We start from the raw sequence: 13,557 nt of genomic DNA on the forward strand, positions 1-13,557 counted from the left end.
TGGAATGGATATGAGCAGGGAAAGTTATCGAAGAACTAAGTGAAAATTTAAGAATTGTTTGAATACTTTAACCAGCAGTTATCCAGAAAAGTAAGTAAACAATTTCTGGATTTTTTTTTAATCTTGTAAGTTTTGTATGTATTTTTATTGTGTGTAACCTGGTTGTTAGGAGGTTACACCTGCAGATAGCTGATGTGTAAAGTGTGCTTTTGGTTTGTTTTTTGAACTCCGCTTTTCTTCAAATATTTAACAGGAGCAAAGCATTCCCATGTTTCACTTAACGTCATTTGAGAATTAATATTGCATCTACAGGAATCGTGAATATATTTTTCTGAATCGAAAAAGCAAAGCTTCTACCCAAACTTCCACGAATTTCTTAATAATATAGGGTTTCATCTAATTAACAATGTACAATATTGTGAAGCGAATAGAAAAAGTAATAAATACATTCAGACCAATCGGAGAACTTGATGGGAAAAGGTTAAACGTCTTAATCACAGTTATTTTGCTTCTACATTGATTTCGACTAAATTGAATTGCTTAAAGTTGGCATTAATGGCCTAAACAAGAAAGCTGAAAGAAGATGCTAATAATTTTGCTAATAAACTATGAAATATGCGTTGATCTGCACCCAATGCACTTAAGTTAAGTGGTGCCATAAATATTCAACAAAACTGCAATAAATTCCTCAAAACACATAATACTTTCAAGGCCCACTTAAAACTGAGCCTGCTTGGAACTCCACCAAAAAGGTAATTCTGGCGTATTTTTTGTATGCTTATTTTACATAATTGATATTCTACTATCCTGGAACCGAAATGCGATGATAAAAAAACTCATTTAAGGAGTTTAAGAGGCAACAAACAAGAAATTGTACATGTTAACTTTTATTACAAAGGTAAAAGTTTTTTGCCACTTCTGTAACACCTGCCGTATAAAATCGATTTCTGGGCAAATTTCAATTGAACATTTGAATCATCCTGCACGTTTTACAAGGAAGAATATGCAGTGTGGAAAGTTCCCACAGGCAACCTTTGTGGCAGTATTTCCAGTATAAATAAATAGGCTTATTTTGCTCTTTTCTGTCTCCTTTTTCATCTGGCTATTTTAGACTATCCTAAATTCATTATCCAAATTGATGATTGACATTTATCCAAATTTATTTAGCAATGTACATTCAATTGATGGATATTTTATTAGTTTACTACTTTTCTTAAGAAAAGTGCCAAAAATCCCATGCTCTAGCATGAAATGAGGACAATCCGAGGATAAGTCCTAAAATTATGTGCTAAACATTTTCAAAACTAAAACGTTTGATGATTTGTAAATGCACCACCAGATAATATTAGTGAAAAAGACGTATACGCATATGCTGATAAAAAAAACCAGCAACAGAAATTTTGCAGTTTCGAACAGTTTTATTTGCTTAAAGAAAAATAAAATAAAGTCTTCCAGATTTATGAAGTCGGTAGAACACTTCTAAACACGCAAATCGTTTATCTGCTAAATAATTTCCCTTCCTTCATTTTTTCCCATGTAGTAGATTTGGAATTACAGAAAAACTAAAAACAGCCCTTCTTTCAATTTTTTATTAAATATCTCTGTTAAGAGGATGCAGACGTATGGAAGAAGGGTCTACTTTAATATTTATCCGAATAAAAATAATTAAAAATTCAATTATAATGAATTGAATGAATTAAATAATCAATTATAATGTAATATTAAAGTCTTGAATATTATTTCCAGCTGCTATTATGGAATAACTGGTGGAATTTTATTCGAAAGTCCCCAAGAATGCCCCAAAAACTCGGATTTGAGCCGCTTAGTCCCATAATTTGTCGCAAAAGTTCAGATTTTCAGGTAGCCAAAACTCTTTGCACTAACTAGCGACAAACAGCAGACAGTTGTTAAAAAACAAACGAAAAACCTTGGTAATATTATGTCACACAATCTAATAATTTAAATTCAACTAATTAGGGGAAGTGGTGCGTATATTTCGGTTAGTTTTAACTCATTAGAATGGCGAACTGCAAGGGCCTTTTGTTGATGTTACTATTACTTCTTCTACGTTTTAAGAGTTTATTGACATTCGCAATTTATTCTCTTTTGAAGAAAGTTTCGCTTGTTGGAAAGGTCTTAAGTTATCCGAAGTTGATGATTTACTCAGCTATCAACCCCACTTTCTTTAAGCCCTTTTTGCTCACATTCCTAATGAAAGCAATTAACAATCCAGAAAGTTTCGTTGGCGTAGAAAGTTTTTGTTAGCTGCCGTCCGCTAAAACCGACAGTTTACAATGTATAGTAATGTTTTCAGGAATTAATTTAATTTGGAAACCTACTAAGTATGAGCCTCAAGGAATTTAAAGTATGCATAAAGACTGCAAAATTGAAGAAAAGTTTAATAATCTTTTTGATTTTTGAAAAGTCATATGAAACAAATAATTCCAAATTTTATTGATATCTTAACTTATTTGGTAAAAATTATGCATTACGAATGATCCTACTTTAGTCTGATTAACAGTAAGTTTCACTAGCAAGTTATTATCCACAAAAACTTGAGGTTTCAGGTTTCGAGAAAAGTTGATTATACTTTTTGTACTTAATCAGGTGTGGAATTTTAATCGGCATTTTTCCGCAATAACTTATACAATAAAAATTGTAGAAAATGCCTAAATATGCTTCAATTATAGTTTTTGGCACCAGAGATGTCCATGATGATCCATATCTCTTCTTCATTTCTCTTCATTCATTCATTTCTCATACTCGAGCCCTGTTTATGGCGACTTCTGTTCTTACTAAACCAACTATGCACATATTACACAAGTAACAATGAACAATAAATTTATAAACTCTGCAAAATTATAATTTAACATGTAAATTTTTTATCCATTTCTTAAACGGCGGCGGCATTGAAAACAGTTCTTCTATGCTTTTGCGAGTATTTAATTAACCCAAAAAGCAAAAATTCTTTGAATTGAGATCAGGACCCCCTTTCGACCCTTACAGTAGATATATTTTTATACCTAAGAGTCGCTTATTTAATATTATTAAATCCTGAATTGTATGGAAACCGTGAATAACAAAAACTTAAAAAATACATAAACTATTACGCAATGATTTAAAAAACAATTCAGGTGAAAGGCAGCTTTGAACAATTACATAAAGGTGGATGTGGAAGGAGATATTTTTTTAATGTTTAATCTTTTAACACGGAGTACGAATTTTAACTCACATACGTAAGTTGATACCTATAAAGTTAATTTATAATTAATATAAAGTATATAGTTTAATCCCGAAAAAGTACTGTTGAATATAATTATCGAGAATTTTAAAATCGCTTTCGATATTAATTAAATTCTATTGTCCATTTGTAAAATTAAAAAATATATATTTGCCTGGACCGTTCACTTGTCTGTACTTCTGAAAAGCAAATATCTACATAAACGTAGTTATTTCGACATTTTTACGTTAAAAGCTTTTCGCCAGAGGAACGTAAGCAGCACTTTCCTTTCTTTGCAGAATATTTTGATGCACTTGTTTAAACTCTATCAAACACAATAACGTCGTATTCTCTTATTTTCCTCTTTTATATAGCTCCGTTTACCTAATGTATAGGTTTCTAGGAGAGAATGGTAACTGTTGCTTCAAATTTTCCATGACAAAAAGCGTTTATAGACATTATGCTACAACCATATTCTTTTACTATCCATTATATAATAACATATTAATAMACCATTTTTTTAGCATAAGGACTGACCAGGTTTATAGGGAAAAACAATATTAATATTTGCGGAAATATACATATATAGAATAAATTATATTAATTATAATAAATTATTTATGTAGTTCAAGTGTCTAATGTCGAATATATTTGATTAATTGATATATGCTTTTACAATGCCAGCAATTTAATTGGAACCATGCCAAGGCACTTTCACAATATTTTAAAAACGCATTGTAGGCGAAAATTATTCGATAAAAATGCAAATAAATGCAGTTTTCTACCACAGCATTTTTGTTCTGTAGGTTTGCAGTAAGCAGTTCTTGACCCAGTTTTTAAATTATTCGGTTGGGTCATTATTTATCAAAGAATTTTGGATCGGAAAATAATCCAATGCTCTAGCGCTGTTTTAATTATACTTAAACAGATCTAAATTTGAAAGCAAAATGCAGAATAGCATTGAATTTACATTCGATTACTTGCAATAGCTCTAAATATAGAGTAACGCTTGATATATACGCAGTGACTCAAGGTGGCGTTATATGCGAAGACTTCAAAATTAATTAAGAAAATAACCTGAAACTAGAATGAAAAAATAACAGAAATTCGAAGGAAAAATAAAGTAAAGTTTCAGTCTAGAAGTTTTTTCCATTCCATTTTTTTCCCACTGAAAACGATTTATGTTATCTACTGTTTAAAGTTTTAAGAGAGATGTTCTCCCAATATGGGTACTGATAAAACGGAAAATAATCTACTTGTGTTAGCAATATAACAAGATATAAAGCAGTACAAAAACAATAAATATAGCAAAAATATCAATTCCAAAATTAAAATCAAATCCTGGGTTCTTCAGTCATTTATTGTTCATTTATCAATTTAAAAAAACGTTTCGGTGTTTTCCACCATCATCAGTTTTAATGTGTAGCGTTGTTGCTACTTTACGCCTTGGCATGTATTTGGAGTCTAGATACATGCCAAGGCGTAAAGTAGCAACATGCAACTATTTTTTAAATTGATAAATGAACAATAAATAAATGACTGAAGAACCCAGGACTTGATTTTAATTTTGGAATTGAAACACAGTCAGGAAAGTACGTACAACTACAGAGTAATTTCCGATAAATCGATAGTGTTGATAACATTTGCAGCTTACTGGTTATTCCTCCGGTGCTCAACAATAATTTTGTTTGTTTTTCTATCCACATTTTTGCATTTGCTTATCAGCCCTACAGAAAGACTAAAAGATCCGTTTACTTTAGAAAAACCCATATTTTTATTTCATTTTCACAATTTCAAACTCCAAAATAAGTTTATCGTCTAATGAGTTTACGCAAATTATGTTGAGACATCATAAAAATTGAGACAAAATCAATTTCCTGCATGGTGTGTGAATCACAAAATCTACGGATATAAAATTTAAACAGAGTCATGTGGATTTATWGCTTTTTCTGCTTTTTTGTATTTGAATGATTGYAGCTCAATTTTGCCAGTTGCCTTTGCCAATTTGAGTGTTTTTGCACAGACATACACATTTTCYTAATAGTMAAAAAAAAAWTACGGGACGGAGAAGAAGATTATATATTGTTCCTTATTTTTCAAACGCTCGATTACTATTGAAATGTATTATAGAATTMTAWTACAAACATATTTCGACAAGCTGTTAAGTAGCAATTSCAAATAAATTTCACTTTCTAGTCGTTCTGACCGCATAAATTGTGGGATCAAATGATGAGTCTGTGAGGAAATGAGGTCTAATGAGTTCCGAAAATACGTTCACGTGGTCAAAGGAGACTATTCCTTTCCCTCTGACCATCAGTGGGAATTTACGAGATCGTTTTTTAGCTGAGCGGCTTTGACAAGCGAATGTTTAATCCCTCAGGAGGCAGGTAGAAATGTCTGTTAAAGATCAAAATATTAAATCAATTTCAAGCAATTAGTGGCGTCACCATAACTATTTTAATATAAAAGTAACTAAATTGGAAACTACATATTTGTAAAAATTGTATCTAGTTTAATAGACACTTAATTATCCGAACTAATGAATTTAAAGTTTATCAACTAACATAGACATTCCATAGTTGCTAATGAATATTGAAACGAAATTTTTACTAACAAGCAAAAATCTAATGCGTTTATTAAATCGCGGAAAGTTAAAATGAATCTGCTGGAATATTGAAATTGGAACTCAAAAATAGCCACTCGAAATAGCCGATCGTTTCTTTCAACCAATTCCCCGGATCCAATCAAATAAGGTCTATTTTTCCATTAATGGCAGTGCATTAGTCACAATCGAGCGAGTAAAAATCTAATTATGCCGGAAATAGGAAAAGCGGTTTGAGCGAAAATTCGCTAAATTTAATTTCGCCTTCGATTTTATGGCGAGAGATTACTTTTTGCATCGGTGGAGACATCCTAAATATATTAAAATCGCTTGCCAACCTTGAGCCAGGTTTATCTTGTCTGATGTGAAATATAAGAATGGAAGGAAAATCGAGGGCCTATCTCAAGATCGTTATTTTCACGCACTAATGCTCTTGGTGGAAATGGCTGCACTGTCGTGGGTTTTAATAACGATAAAAAAAGTTATTCGAATATCTGTGCCTCGTTTCTCTTCGTCATCTTTAGTCTAATAAAATATTTGATTTTGATTAATCTAAAATACAGTTTTAATTAAGCAGTGTAAAGTATTTTCCATTTGTAACGGATGTTATATTTCAAAGCTGGATGCTTAAAATGTGCTCAACTAAAAGAAAAATTTGTTTTTCATAACTTTGGGAGATTCATACAAAATGATGGTTCTTGTATGGAATTTGAGGCAACCCGCGTTGAAAAAGGTTCGGGATTACACTCGTAAAGTTTTATTAAAAAAGTTGGCCGACCCTTGGAATTAGAATGTTTAATGGACCCGTTTGCCGAGACAAAAACTCAAAGTCAGTCAAAATGGAAAATAAAAAACATCTCAAATAACAGTTTCAATTTTTGTGGCATTTAAGCCGATAAGGATTTGCTTTTTCCTATATTCTGTCCACCGTGTTTTCGAGGAAAATAATATGCGCCAATTTTAAGCACAAACTATTAATATAAGTGTAATAGATAAGGCTTCGTTTTCTGAATGTTAAGCAGTTCATTAGTACCTTTGGGATTTTAAATAAAATCGGGATTTTAATAATATCAATATTTATACAAACGTTTGCATTTTTCCATAGAATTTCGACGCTGATTTCAATGAAGTATTTAAGTTTGTTGGAAACAAAGCACTTTGAAGCTTAACGAAGTTTGGCAAACTTTTGGCGCGGCTTTTAGCTTCTGATTTTATTTTCGGAAAGCGTCAAATTGAATTTCAAATACGAATAGGACGAAATTTGAAATTCGTATCGTAAAAATGTTTTGCGTTCGGCTAGTCCGGTGCAGAATGCAAAGAAAATTTAATTTCATAGCAAAAATTCTGCAAATGATGATTTGAAAACTTTATGTTGAAAAATAGTGTTTATAAAGTGTAAATTAGTTTGGTATATTTATAAATTATATTTTAATTCAAAATACAACGAAAGTATTTTTATATGCTCTTGCACCGCTAAAATTGAAGAGATTTTTAATATTTACATTTTGTCTTTGATCTTTTGATGCTTAAGACATATTGTATACTGATTATATTCTGGCCACAAATAAGGAAACAAATCTGAAGCAATAAAATATGCTATATGTTTAGCAAGGTAGGGTCAGGAAAGCTCATTTCAAATAACGCTCTCCTTTCTAACAATGCTTCTCATGATTTATTGTTTGGCTCCAACCACGGTTCAAGTGATATAAATAAGGCCGTTGAAGTGAAGCAGATGCTAAAACCCCAAACAAGAAGGTAGCGGTAGAAAGTTATTTACGATAAGCAACGATCGCACCTTCAACCATAAATTATTGGAATAATTACATTATGGAACAAATCATTTATATTCCGATTACAACGCTCAACTTTACTTTTGTCAAGCTGATGGAATTTTACATTATTTTCCACCGTGCACTTTTGGTCGAACAAAACTTCAGCTTTGAAATATCTTTGGAGCAATTTTCACTTAGAGTGCGAATTAAGGTAAGACCAAACGTTTACTGTAAATGGGTCACATTAATTACTGAAGCGGAGAATAATTGAAACGACTCTCTTCATTCAACTCTCCCAAGTGTCTACAAGCACAGCGTAATGGATTTGGGACATTCGGGGTGATATATTATTTTTAAAAGCATTTTCGTGCTTTGTTTTCATAGTAGAGTATCAAAGCACTAAGTTTGCTACATACATTGTTTCAATGGCTTCCTGGACACAGTTCGCTGCTTTTGGCAGTCGATGTACATTAATAATAAAATATGTTGTTGTTTTCTCATCCCAACATCCATGATGAACACTGAAACCCCTTTTTCAATTATTAAACTTTAGAAAATATAACCAATATTCAATATAAATATCAAAAATATACATCAGTTCTAGGAATTAATCTTGTCTCAGTAAAAATTCAACCAAAAATATTCGCCAGTTTATATGGATGTTTATTACTTTTTGTGTAGTTTAGTAATTTGCGCCTATTGCGTTCAACCAAATTTAAATCAAAATCCAAATTAATTAAAACTTGATAAAACATGATTTAGTAGAAAATGCCATTAAAGCGCATTAAGGAGATTTTTCAGGGCATTGCTACTCAAATACTTTCTATTGATGCCCTGAGCACACATTAAAACTGAAATTATTATTTCAGTTTTAATTTCAGTACAAACTTATGTAACAGATATTTTAATAATTTGCTAATTTCTAGAGTATTCCATGATATAAACGTACTGTTGTCGTGTCGTTTGTTCTATGTTCTATGTTCCAATAACCATTGTTACTAAAGAGTAAATTAAAGGATTTTGGTATAAATGCTTCAAGCAAGATCCTCGTTCATTTTCTTTATTAACCTGCTCGAAACGCAAGCTGCCAAAAACGAACTTTAATTATTCCTTTACAGCGGTAATGGCATACTCGCAAATTAGTTCTCTCTTCACTTCACAGTCATTTTATTTCAAGCAATAAATCTTACTAACGATGTAAAATCCTTTATTTTTTCGTTCTGATTACACTAAGTGATTAATTAAACCGGTAACAAAAGTGCAACGTTGACAATATCGTCGTTTGATTTTTTTGCATATGGACATTGTAGGAAATAGAACAAGCAAAAAAGACGATTCGGATTCTGATTTTCATCCATAAACGGATGGAAATAAAGCAGAATGCCATGGCCAAGAGTAAATATAGCAAAGAAACCCAAAATATAAAACTCCTTCAGTCAAAATATATTTTAACGTCGAATTTCAAATTGCCTTATTTGCTTTGCTTCTGATTCCTTCCGAACAACGGTACATGCATTACATGTATAAAAGCGTGCTCCCGTATAGTATAGTTGCTTTATTTCTCACTTAGTTTATGGTCTCCAGCTAAGCAAAATATTGAAATAATTTACTTTGTTGCCTCCTCTGTTAGGCAATGCGCAATTCAGATATTTAGAACTCTATTTGTGACACTATTCTAAAAGAGGCTTTGCAAATATTACCAAAATAAGTTTCTCTCAAAAAGTTTATCAAATAATCAAAAAATGGGACAAAGATTTACATTTTTGATACCTACAACTCAATCATCGAATTTAATTTGTTGTGTTAAATCACAGCGAATTTCTCTGAGAAAAATATTTCAAGGCATTCAATAAAACGTAATCTACTGTGGTCTTTCTAAAATTTTTCATCATTCCGAGCTCCAATTTCAAACTTCAAGCTAATTGATGGTGTTGGAAACTTTCAGAGGCAGGCCCCCAACAAGGTGCAATTTTTTCCTGGAAATGCTAAGCATAATACAGTTTTGGAGTTTGGAATAATTTTAAATTAGCAAATCGCATTTTATCTACATCTAATAACATTTCCACTGAGAGATGAATAAAGTTACAAAGCAATTCTGTGGCTTTAGATCTGAATTACATCAAAAGCGAATTCAGAGTTGTAATGACAAAACTGTATTTCCGTCAACAAGATTCTATTAAAATGGAATTTTGCGTTCTAATTCGGCAGTTCCTTGATATTGAAAATTTTAATGCAAAACGTGCTTCAATTACTTGTTTCGTTATAGAGGAAATCCTGTTACTAAAGCCGAAGAGAAAACCTGGATCAGATTTTCAATATATGCATTGGCGGTTTGTATTAGAGCTGATTTCATAACTGAAGACGGTACGATTCACAATTCATTAAAATTTGTTATAATGGCGCAGATCGTGTTTTTTGACCGTGAAGGCACCAATCAATTTTTATTCATATTTTGGCGTTCATTTAAAGAACAAATTTAATTATAACGACTTTTCAATATAATTAATTGTACAACTGGTTTGTTTCGTTAGTTAGGGCGACAATGTATAAACTTCTGGAATTAATAGTTAAGAATAGGAAAGATCGCCAAATATTAATTACTAACTTAACCAGGAGAAAATCCAGAAAATTTTAGCATTTTATATTTTCCTTCAACTGGGAGCTTTGTGCAAAAGTGAACTTTTTAATAAGGTTATATTCCTGTAAGCTGTTGGAACTGTTACCATTTAAATCGTTCTAACTTCTAAATTACGAGGTTCCACTTTATTTAACTTTAATTAAGTTCGTTTACTGATATTTGGAACTATTTGTTCAATTCCTATTTTTCACTTGCTTGCAGATATTTAAACTTACTTCAGCTTAGTTCTAGGAACATATGTGGCCCATTTTGTAATTTTTCAGTTTCGATTCTTGAGTTGGTAATGTAAATCGCATAGTCACCACGTTGCCTTTTGATTTATGACTTCAGTTGTACTCTTGCTATTTTTGCAATTTTTTGTGATATCCTGCTCTTTTCCTTTTCATATTAGCTCTAAATAACTGATGGCTCTATACCTCCATACCTCGCACTTTGCTTACGTATATTACATTTCTTTTGAATCCCTTTTTTAAAAACATAGTCAATAGTGGATTTTTTATTCCTGCTATTAATATTTCTCGTATACATTCTTCTATTCTTCATTCTATACGATTCTTGGTATTAATAATGATACTTTTTTACGTTATTCACCTCTTCTTTAAGCATTACATTCTGATTTTATCAAGAATTCATCCTAGAAAAAAGGTCGGTTAATGGCCTCAACGAAATAATATTTCCCTCATGAAATCCAACCGACCAAAATTTAATTAATATACCATTAACATTTAATATTGCGGTTTATACTGCTGGTCCAAAATATTTTCTAATTAAATCATCAAGTAATAAAAGTTTATACGTCAGACAATATAATTTTGAGGAAACCATTTTGCGGTGATATTGATACTGAAATTTCCAATTAAGAAGTTTGGCGACAAAACTTTCATTGCTAAAGTTTTCCTTTAAGCTTACAAAGTTCCATTTCTAGTGCCTCTGTTTAATAGAACATGACTGTTTTAACACGGTCTTTTAACAACTGAGGTTGAATTTTCAGTTTGCCGTAATCTTATTAAGCTAGAGTTTCTCTTTTATTACTGAAACTTTTTTAATCGTTTTAACCTGAAAATACGCATAGCAATTTGTGATTCGGTAATATAATTTTTGGTCAAGAAGGTCACTATTTTGATTACATCTTTTATTTGTCCTTAGTTGTAGTCAGTGTTAACACATTTCACACTTATTTTTATGCTTTTTTAAGTTTCTTAAATTGAATAGCAAATCACGTCGTTAAAGCACAAAAACTAAAATTAAGTCAAAACATAGTAGAACGAATTTATTATAACCACGCTTACATTACAGGAAAACATTCACTTTTAGATGATTTACAATCATAAATTGGAGCAAAAAGCAGCACCCAAACCGCGAGGCTGTAGCTACTAGTTTTATAGTCTTCAATAGAAGTAAAGTTATGGATTCGCAAATACCTTTATTGAAGGAAGCAAGTATGCAAATCAGCAAAGTAAATTTATCTCTCCTCTTATGTACTCTACGTACTGCTTTTACTACTTTTCTGCATTATTTATATCTTTTTTATCGTTCTTTTTATGTGGGTCAGACAATTGAATTTTGTTTAAGGTTTAAGCTGGCATACCGGAATTGATAATGGTGTATGTTCTCATGAAGTTGAAAAGCAGAAACGTGCACGGAATCTGTATCTGTTGTTTTCCAACTATCAAGTTCCGTTTTCTGCTTCCTGTGCCGTTTTTTTATGGCCAAAGGGAATATTTTGTGCCGCATGGGAAATGAATGGGAAAATACATGCCAATTTACGAACAAATAGAAAGCCGCGAAAATCGAGAGCGCTTTGTTACGTTCCGGCTACCTTGTGACATTCATAGTAAATAAACGATATTGTTTGTTTATCTCTTCATTTGTAAACTTTTGAGTGATGCATATTAGCGAATGAGCCTAGTTTATAAAACGGTGTTTTTAAAATAGTCCTTAAAAAACAATTATTTGAAAAATATCTTCCATTTGTGTTAATTAGGTTTTATAGAATTTCAATTGTTTTTCAGACAATTTCTAATCTACTGAAAAATATTAGTATATGTGAAACTTAGTTGTGACTGGTTGTAAGTGAAATAATAAAGTTTTGCACTTAATTGTACTAAAAATTTGACTACGAATGAACGTTGAAAAATATGTTTGCCGTTATAATAAATATATAAATTTAAAATAAAAACGCTGTATCAAAATTACAACTACAATGAAGCAGTTTGATAACAAAGTTCACCGTTTAAATCGGGTACTTTGCCCAAACTTGGCGATCAAGCTAAACTTCTAATGTCTGACTACGTTAAAGCATTTGCCCGCATGGATTTAGTAGAAAACTTAGGAGTTTAACTATAGACGACAATGTAAAAGCCTTTGAAGTTTCAGGGTGTGTTTTAGAAACTCCAGTCTAAACCAATTTTCGTTAATATGGATACGTTGTAGTGTTTTAAATGAGTATTAGAACATTGCGAAACGTCTCCAAACTATCTGAGTTAGTAGTTAACTGAGAATTCAATTTACTTTAGCTTTTGTGTTACAAATATACAGGCTATTTCATATCTAAATATTCTAAAATTAATTGTATAACGACGACTCATAATAGACGTAAAACAGCATTTTTGTCTCCGGTCAGATAGAAATTCTATTAAATATTTAATTGTTATTGGCTTGTTAATAGTATCTCCTACTCGTACTGTTCAGTGATGTTTTATTACATAAAATTTCAGTTTCAGAATTTTTAATATTCATTTATTTTATATTATGGATTAAATTTCTGTTGTTATAACGTGGCTACGACATATTCGAGTTGTATGTATTTAATATCAATAAAGTTCGTAATCAAGAACTCAATGGCTGTTTTAATGTTTTGTTAGTCGTTTGAAAAAGTAAGTAATTCTGTTCCAAAAAGGTCTTCAATAATTGTAGTAAACGGGTTTCTAGTTCTCAATGATACTGAATTGAAACGATGCAGCATTGCATAGCTTCTCTATGAATTGTGTTCAGTTTGCTTTTTTAATGAATTTCAAAAGTTTGCTTGAGTTTTTAGAAGTTGTCCAGAATGTCTCTGGAAAATTTCCCCTATCTTTTCTTCTTCCTCTGAATTCCGTTTTCCTTCTACTCCTGAAGATTTATGTTCCTATAACTTGTTTTCAATTTTGTTTTTTTGTTATTGCATTTTTACTTTAGGAATGAACCACATTTTCTTGGTTACTTTTTCTTAACGTTGATTTTTTTATATCAATAGATCCTGTTGCCTTCGCTCGCATATTTTACTGTCACTTATCCCAGGTTTGATTTATTTAGTGTTGTGTTTCATTTAGGAACATAAGGTTTT

General features: G+C 31.3%; 2 long non-coding RNA genes across 3 annotated transcripts in view; both read left to right on the forward strand.

Moving 5' to 3' along the window:
• LOC109546201 overlaps positions 1–13,557 on the forward strand; it is a 33,874-nt gene that overhangs the window by 7,191 nt on the left and 13,126 nt on the right. The gene's annotated exons all lie outside the window — the stretch shown is intronic.
• On the forward strand, positions 4–12,091 carry LOC125505151. 2 transcript variants are annotated; one of them, XR_007281955.1, is made up of 3 exons: positions 4–90; positions 11,529–11,688; positions 11,805–12,091. It is a non-coding gene; the product is annotated as an uncharacterized LOC125505151 (long non-coding RNA). The 2 variants fall into 2 exon arrangements; XR_007281954.1 differs by having other exon boundaries at positions 11,529–11,671.

The sequence above is a fragment of the Dendroctonus ponderosae genome, unplaced genomic scaffold (genome assembly GCF_020466585.1).
Source record: "Dendroctonus ponderosae isolate FM_Combo_2020 unplaced genomic scaffold, Dpon_F_20191213v2 Dpon_F_20191213_7, whole genome shotgun sequence".
Taxonomy (NCBI): Eukaryota; Metazoa; Arthropoda; class Insecta; order Coleoptera; family Curculionidae; genus Dendroctonus; species Dendroctonus ponderosae.